Below are 9,434 nucleotides of genomic sequence, written 5' to 3'. Positions count from 1 at the left end.
ATGGTCACTTCTGCCCAGGTATTATAGACCTACTTATTTGGGTTTTGATCGTCAGCCTGAAAACTCCCGCACCTCTCTATTTGTTCCTTCATCTCCACAGGGGCCCACACGGCTGAATTGCCGCCTCCAGTCCAAGTTCATCTGAACTTCCTTCATTTTACCAAGGGAGAAGAGAAAGGAGGGGTTCAAAGGGCCCGGCTGCCCCGTGCGCAGATGTTCGGAGGATGAAATGTCTAGGGTCCGTGGCAGCACATCAAACCCTTTTCTTCCCCGTGTCAGTCCGTCAGGAGCTCCCTTCATAGTGCGCAGTGTGTGTCCTGGCATGTGCGCTGGAACAGGGCTCACCCCTGTGGCCACTGCCTTGGCCTCTGTCATTCGGGCGCTGGAAGAAAATCCCTCAGCGGCGTGACCCCAGCGTACCCCCCTAACCGCCGGGTCCCATCCAGCGCTTATGAAATCATGGATAACGCGCAGGGTGGGGAAGAAGGCCATAAAAAAAGCAGCACACCCCAAATTAAACAAGGTTCAGTAGTAATTGTTCAGGGTCATTTTGACCATTAGAGAACACTGGAAAGGAATCATGGGAAGCGTGTGAATGTCCTGCCCAGGTGAGGCAGCGTTCCCAGAGCTGCGGTTGCCCTGGTGATTCCTGGGGAACTGGGCGACCCTGCGGGATTGCTGCGCATTTATTTTCTTTCATTCGGAGGTGGAAAAATCCCACCTGGGGCCGCTGGACAGGCTCTCTCGGCTGGCAGTGCTTTTCCCAGTTCTGGCGTCAGCGCGTTGTAGCACCTTGTAACCACAATGTGGTTTTTACGAGAGGAACACTAGAGTTCACGGAAAACACACACTATATGCTTTTAAAAACCAACGTCATTTTGGACAATCATAAAAATGTGTTTTGAAATTTATACCCTGATTAAAGTTTTATGCTTTTTTTTATTAAATATCACACCAAAATAATACATTTTCTTATTTTTTTTAATTGACTTGGTTCACGTAGTCTTATTTTGCTGCGGTTGACGTTCACACACATTAAGGAGTCGGGGGAAAGGGTTTATGAAGCCCATGTGATAACCGTAATGATTTTTCTCCATCAGGTGCACAGCTCTACTAAAATGACTATAAAGCTCCCTAATGACTATAAATTCAGATGCACATACAGACTGGGGCAAGTCTTGTAGATGGGTTGGTGGCATTATTATTAATATTTTTTCATCTTTTATTTTATTCAGAAATTCATACACAGATATTTTTGTAAATATGTTTTCAAAGTCTGAATTAAAATTAACTTTAATATTTTTATTTTATTGTATACGTAACTTCAAAGAGATTTTAATAAAACAAACGTTCATAATTTACATATTTTATTCCTTAAAAATGTTAATTATTTATTATTATTATTTCATCTATCATGTTATTTAAAAATCATAAAGAGAAGCTTTTACTGTAAATGTTTTCAATGTCTGAACTAAAATTTGTTTTTAGATTTTTAGTGGGGTTTAAAGTAAAAAAAATAAAATATCTAGGTGGTGTAACTTCACAGAGATTTTAATAAAGCAAACAGTTTCAGAACTTCTTAAAAAACAATAATAAACTTTGAAAGTAGTTCGTTGTTCCTTAAAAATATATTGTTAAATAATTTTTATTATTAAAAAAATCAGCTCAGTGCATAGTATATGCAGTCCTTTTAAAGTAAAAATGGCTAGCTCCCTCAGTCTGAATAATTAATAATATTATTCAAAATTTAAAATGAAAATAAAATTCTAATAAAAATAAAATGCTTATTTTTTTTTACATTTGAATGCTTGAAAACATAATTAAGATGTGCTCATAACTCATAAATCAGAATTCAAAGTGCAAGGAAAACATTTTATTGTTAATATTTTACTTGACTATAAAACTGTAAATCACTATTAAAAAGTAATTAATAATTTGCTGAAAATTGTATTTTTTTTTTTTTTTTAACTGTGTGACAACAACATGAATACAAAAAATATGTAGCATCTGTTTTAAATCAGATTTTTAAAATATCTCTGGCATCCTTATTTGTCACTGAAATTTTGCCCAAATTTGTCAATGAAATGTGTATAAAAATGACAAAAACCCATCAAGTTTTTTTTTTTTTTTTTTTTTTTTTTTTTTGTAAATCTCCTGTTTGATGTGTAAAAGTATTTGGTGTTAATGATTAAGTACATAAGATGCCCAACCGGTAAAGCCCTTATTTGTCCAGACAATGTAAACGTGATAATTGGGGTTTTGTGATCAGGTTTTCTAAAGTACGTCTGTCCTGTGTGACTGGCTTTACAGAACATCTGAAAGCTTGCAGCTGTTTATCACTGCAGAGATCTTATGATAACAGATTCGTCTGCAAGCAGACACAGTCCTCAAAACCTCAAGGCAGGTATTTGAGCAAATTAGTGTTGACTTTTCCCTTCAGAGAAAAAGGTTTGTGTACAGGTAATTAATCAATTAGTATACAAAGTTAATAGGAAAAATGCAAGACAAAGCATAATAGTTGAATTGTGGGAGTCTTGGAGAATGTGGTGCTCAGAGGGAATCTAGTGTGAAGAGAAACACTGCTGCAGGAACTGTGACCAATCCCTTCGAAATGGAAGTTAAACCCCTCACCTGGTCCACTGCTGCAGACTGCAATGTTTTAAAGGACCTGTTCACCCAAAAATTACAATATATTTGACCTCAAATGACATCTGCCAGCTGGATATCAGGGATTATTGATCTAAATTCGCTGTCAGATGACTTCAGAAGGTTTTAAAGCTCAGAAGAAAAAAATTATATATATATATATATATATATGCACACACACATATACAGTCATGGCCAAAAATATCGGCACCCTTGGTAAATATGATCAAAGAAGGCTGTGAAAATTAATCTGCATTGTTAATCCTTTTGATGTTTTATTTAAAAAATTCACAAAAATCAAACCTTTCATTGGATAATAAGAATTTAAAATGGGGGGAAATATCATTATGAAATAAATGTTTTTCTCAAATACACATTGGACACAATTAACGGCACCCTTTGATTCAATACTAGAAACCCCTTGAAATTCTTATCTTATCAAAGTATATCTCTGAAGTATACTCCCATTCATATTCACAATTTTGAGCACTCCAGGATGATTATGAACATGAAATTATCCAGCCATGGCTTCCTGTTTCACAGAAATATAAATAGGAGAAATATAAATATTCCCTTAATCATCCATCACAATGAGAAAAACCAAAGAATATATTTCTGATGTGCAACAAAAGATAATTGAGCTTCACAAATTAGTGAAGTGGCTTTAAGAAAAGAGCTAGAGCAGTGAAAATCCCCATTTCCACCATCAGGGCAATAATTAAGAATTTTCAATCAACATAAAATGTTACGAAACTGCCTGGAAGAAGACGTTTTCACAGCCTTCTTTGATCATATTTACCAAGGGTGTCGATATTTTGACCGATATATATATTAGTGCTGTAAAATAATTAATCGTGATTAATTGCATCCAAAATAAAAGTTTTGGTTTACATAATACACTTGTGTACTGTGTATATTTATTATGTATATTTAAATATACACACATGCATGTATATTTAAGAAAAATCTGTTAAATTTATACATTTAAAATATTTATATATAATATCAATTATATGAATATAAATATACGCATGTGAATATTTTCTAAATATATACTGTATTTATGAGTATTTATATATACATAATATATGTATATTATGTAAACAAAAACATTAGATAGATAGATAGATAGATAGATAGATAGATAGATAGATAGATAGATAGATAGATAGATAGATAGATAGATAGATAGATAGATAGATAGATAGATAGACAGACAGACAGAGTTAGATTATATAGATAGATAGATAGACAGACAGACAGACAGACAGACAGACAGACAGACAGACAGACAGACAGACAGACAGACAGACAGACAGACAGACAGACAGATAGATAGATAGATAGATAGATAGATAGATAGATAGATAGACAGACAGAGTTAGATTATATAGATAGATAGATAGATAGACAGACAGACAGACAGACAGACAGACAGACAGACAGACAGACAGACAGACAGACAGACAGATAGACAGATAGATAGATAGATAGATAGATAGATAGATAGATAGATAGATAGATAGATAGATAGATAGATAGATAGATAGATAGCATCTCTATGTATACATTTATCTTATTTTATAACTTTTTTATTTTCATGTTGATATAAATTTGATGTCTTTTTTCTGTGGAACACACACAAAAAAAAAGTTCACTGCATTTGTATGAAAAAGAGCAATTCTTCAGCACAATTCATCACAACTCTTCAAACATTCTCAAGAATTCTGAAGAATAAATAAAATCAAAGCAGTTTAAAATAACACAAGAGGGAGGAAATGGTCCCAAAATTGTATTCTGTGCGTGAACCAACCATTTAAGACTAACAAGCAGTCTTTGCACACCAGAAAGCAGCTGTTCAGGTTTTGACGTCCTCCTGTAAGTGTCCACATGAAGTTCAGGAAGCCTCCACTTGTCTTTGGCCTCATTAAAGGGCAGAGTTATTTTTCTGTGGCAGAGGGCAAAGAAAAGCAGCCATAAATGTGAGCTGTACAGATGTTTTAACATTCTGCAACAGCAACAGTGAGGCAGCCTAAGTCACACATCTGTAATGCATTTGAGCTGGATCTCTACAGTCCAGACAACCCTTCATCATCCACCACTTCGCACCTGTGGAGGAGACTCACGCATATGCACAGCCCTCTGTGGGTGCGTGATATAAATGGTAACAAACAGTAAGTGTTGCTGATTCAGTGACAGATTTCTTTTGATGCTTAATTGGAAACGATGGGTTTGATTTCAACAAAACAGTCCAGTGCTGTGTTGTGCAATAGGCCTATTCATGTTCCTGCAATAAGTGTGATTAGACTGAGGGCGATCACACAGCAGAGCTCCAGCCACATATGAAAGTACTTAGTTATCTGAACAGCCACATGGAATCAGAACTGAATCAGAACAGATTTGGAATTCCTCACAAAGTTCTACACATACAAACCCATATCTTGTTGTGTGTTTGTTGGTTTTGGATCATTTTATCATGCTTTCAGCTACCACAAACGGTGTAGTCCTTTCAGCTTTGCATATAACATTTAAATATCCAATGAAATGGCTTGACATCCAGTTTTCTTTCCATGTTAAAGAAACCCAGAAATGAACATTTGCTGAAAATTTACTTACCCTCAGACCATCCAAGATGTAGATGAGATGAGAACAGATTTGGAGAAATGTAGCATTACATCACTTGCTCGCCAATGGATCCTCTGCAGTGAATGGGTGCCAAACAACTGATAAAAATATCACAATAATCCACAAGTAACCCACACCACTCCAGTCCACCAGTTAAAGGTGCTACAGAATGAAAAACTGTCTTTACCTTGGCATAGTTAAATAATAACAGTTCTGTACATGGAAATGACATACCGTGAGCCTCAAACACCATAGTTTCCTCCATATGTAAATCTCATGATTAAAAGACCACTGAAAAACAGGCGAATCAGAACATAACACCGACTGAAAACCTAAAGGAGGTATTTGAAAGTTAGCATCTTCTTTCTGTCATTTGTCAATTTTCTTTTAATTTTCCCTCTTTATTTGAGTATGTGAGTCAGTACAAGTCTCAAGCTATCAGATTACATTCTAGTGGTCATGTCAAAGTGAAAATGTTGATATTTTCAAAACTAATGGCGGATAATAATTCGGGAACATGTTTTGTACTATCATTAAAATATATTAAAGAGAGGGACTCCCAAAACGCGTTAAATGTAAAATAAGAGGTTTCTTCCTTGTAAAATTCCAAATTATGTATAAGAATAACTGTTGCCTTGTTTGAGAATGTTTTTTGCTAAGAGACTCTTGGCTTTGCTGTGTCCATTTCATTCCCTTTGCGTGCAAAACATAATTAGCACTGGAATATCTTTTTTCCTTGTTAACACGTACTGAAGAAACAGAAACCCAAACAAAACGTCATATCAAGGAGGAGTTGAAAGGTGTACTCTGTACTTTTTTCCTCATTACATTTTTTTTACACATAAATACATAAATAATACTACTGACAAATATGATTATAGTTAAGATTACTCAAATGAGATATGACTCCAGAATGATGTATCATAGGGCATAATAATAATAATTCAGCTTTAAAGAATGACTAAATGAACTAAAGGGTATATTTGTCAATCATTTAATTTGGTTAAATGTAGAATAAAAATATTTATTGAGTTAGTATGGCAGTAATTAATTCCAGCATTGACAAAAACAGATTAAATGGGGAAAAAAAGATCATTAATATGAATGACTATGACCTTGAAATATTATCAGCATGTAATTGCGACTTGGCCTGCACTGCACACCTCAAATTTGAAACATTTCCCAGATTTTTCACACACATTTCAACATGTGTTTCTGATCAGCGTTCATATTCATGAACGCAGACCCTACGGTGTGACAGGAAATGTCTAAAAAGGGAAAAAGAGACCCAAAAGGACAGTTCCTCTTGTCAGCAGTTCTTTATGCTGTGAATTATGGAGGTCAGTAAGTCTTTGATACTTTCTCAGCGTTAAGGAGTGCATGGAGGTCCTGTCCAGGGTCCAGGGATGGTGCTCGTTGTCAGCGGTTCTGGATAGCACTGCCCACATCAAATAGGGCTAGATCAATTTTAAGACTTGTTTTGCTCAGCAATGTTCTCTAATTTTTTTCTTGCTGAGCAAATCATATTTTATTGGTACTCTTCTGAGCTCCAGACTCCACTGTGCTGTGCCAACTAAAGGTTTTGGGGACTATCTATCTATCTATCTATCTATCTATCTATCTATCTATCTATCTATCTATCTATCTATCTATCTATCTATCTATCTATCTGTCTGTCTGTCTGTCTGTCTGTCTGTCTGTCTGTCTGTCTGTCTGTCTGTCTATTATAAGATATATATTATATACTGTAGTGTAGATAGATATGAGACATGTAACAATATATATATCTCAAACATTTGAAGGTATCTTTAAGCAACAATATATTAAAGCCATTAGTATACATGACATGGGCTACACAAATGAAGATGTGAATATTTGGTGCTTACTGACACATTGAACTCGTGAAATTAGCTTGAGTAGAGTATATTATGGGCTTTAAACTTAGCGTATTTCTACATAAGACTTCTCACAGCTTCACTTACATACTGAGAATGAATGGAAATGCAATTTAAACATCCACCCATCCATTTAATACTAGATTTTCCATATATTTGTGTCTCCTTTCGCATCTTTTTGTCTCTTTGCAGTGCAGTTTTTCTTTTGGTCTGCATGGAAGCAACATCAAAAATCATCTTAGAGGGAACATTCTGCTCAGCATCATAAAATGATCACATCAGTGCATCGTCTGCCATTCTTTCCCTTCTCATGCATAATGGATGTCAAACCAATCCAGTGATTGTGCGTAAGCTGATTTTATATGGAGAAACTGTAGTTAGGCCTCACTGAAGTGCTCCTCTGGTAGTCATTACAGGTCTGTTTTGTGAAGTCAGTGATGTGTTTTGGGGAAGCCGGCCATCGGTTTGACGCAGGGCCAGATGCTGAAGGAGACGTGCCCCCCTCCACTCCTCCGGCAGCTCTAGAGAAACGGAAACAGGAGATTTACATTGCCGCTATGCTGTTTGATGGCTCCCACATGTCGCATAATTTCAACAAGTTAAAATATGAGGGCTGCAGGACGGACTGATTGTGAGGGCATTTCATTAGCCCCGGTATACACACACACATATATATATATATATATATATACACACACACAATGTCAGTTAACGCTTATAATTCAAGTAACGAAAATTGTTTATATGGTTTTAGTTAATATGCATGGAGTAATCATGCACAATAAGAGTAGGAACACACAATAAAAAAAAAGAAAAAAAAGGTAAAATGTGTCAAATACGTTTTTTGTTACTTTAAAATTCTCTTTTGCATTAGTGTGCAATTTGTGGACACTAAACATGCTCTTTATTATTGCACTCTGTACCTGTAACAGTGGATGTGGGGTCAACAGCTGTCATTGCAATAGTTCTGTGGAGCAGGTTGTTTACAAAGAGTAACTCTGTATGACTCTATTACTGTAGATTACTGTAATGCCGGGCCCAGTACTGAGCCACGGCATTGAGAAGCACAAACAGACTCTCTCTCTTTCCCTGACAGCAGGAATGCTTCACAAAACACTGCAATAGCATGCTAGTTTGGACTGGCTCCAGGTTTGCTCTCTATCCATCGACCAACAGCCAAAGGAAGATGAGGGGAGTTTTCAGGTCAGGAAACCTGCTTGAAAACAGTTATTATTTATTTGTAATTCTTAAATTTGGTTATGCAGAAATTACATATTTCAACCTTCAAGTAAATATGGTCAGTTTTGACTTGATACGTGAAAACATATCATTACTTTGTCGTTTTCTCATAAAAAATGTTTTAATATTCTTAAATCAATTTTATTTTTTGAATCTGTATCAAAATTATGTGAATTTATCCCTAAACACACACTCACAAAATCTGCCAATTTCAAGAAAAATCAACCTAATTTAATGGGAAAACAAGATTAGTTTCTTGTTTTAATATTTATATTTTAATAAATATTTCAAGGATGAGACCTAAATGAATAGTTCACCCAAAAATTTTAATTTGCTAAAAATGACTCACCCTCAGGCTATCCAAGATATAGGTGAGTTTATGTCTTCATTGCAATAGATTTGGAGAAATGTAGCATTACATCACTTGTTCACCGGTGGATCCTCTGCAGTGAATGAGTGCCGTCAGAATCAGAGTCCAAACAGCTGATAAAAAACATAATCCATAAATAGTCCACATAACTCCAGTCCATCAATTAGTCTTAGATAATGTCCAGAACTGTTTCCACTTGTAAACCATGCTTAATATGTACATATTTCTATCCTGATTCAGATGAGACTTTTTCACTGGAGCAAACAATATTAAGGATAGAGGACTCATATTTTAGCCAGAAGCAATGGTTTTAAGTTAAAAACGTCTTAATAATGGATTAGTTTTATTACAAACACACAACTTTTCACTTCACAAGACTTTAATTGATGGACTGGAGTCGTGTGGATTATTTTGATGTTTTTATCAGCTGTTTGGACTCTCGTTCTGACGGCACCCATTCACTGCAGAGGATCCATTGGTGAGCAAGTGATGTAATGCTACATTTCTCCAAATCTGTTCTGATTAAGAAACAAACTCATCCACATTTTGAATGGCCTGAGGGTGAGTAAACGATATTAATATCTTAAATCATTTTGCTTCTCAAGTAAATGTATGCTTTTAAGTATGTGTATATAAAAATAAATACGTCACACCGAGTT

This window comes from Barbus barbus, assembly GCF_936440315.1.
Source record: "Barbus barbus genome assembly, chromosome: 10".
Lineage (NCBI taxonomy): Eukaryota > Metazoa > Chordata > Actinopteri > Cypriniformes > Cyprinidae > Barbus > Barbus barbus.
This window is presented reverse-complemented; position numbering follows the sequence as displayed.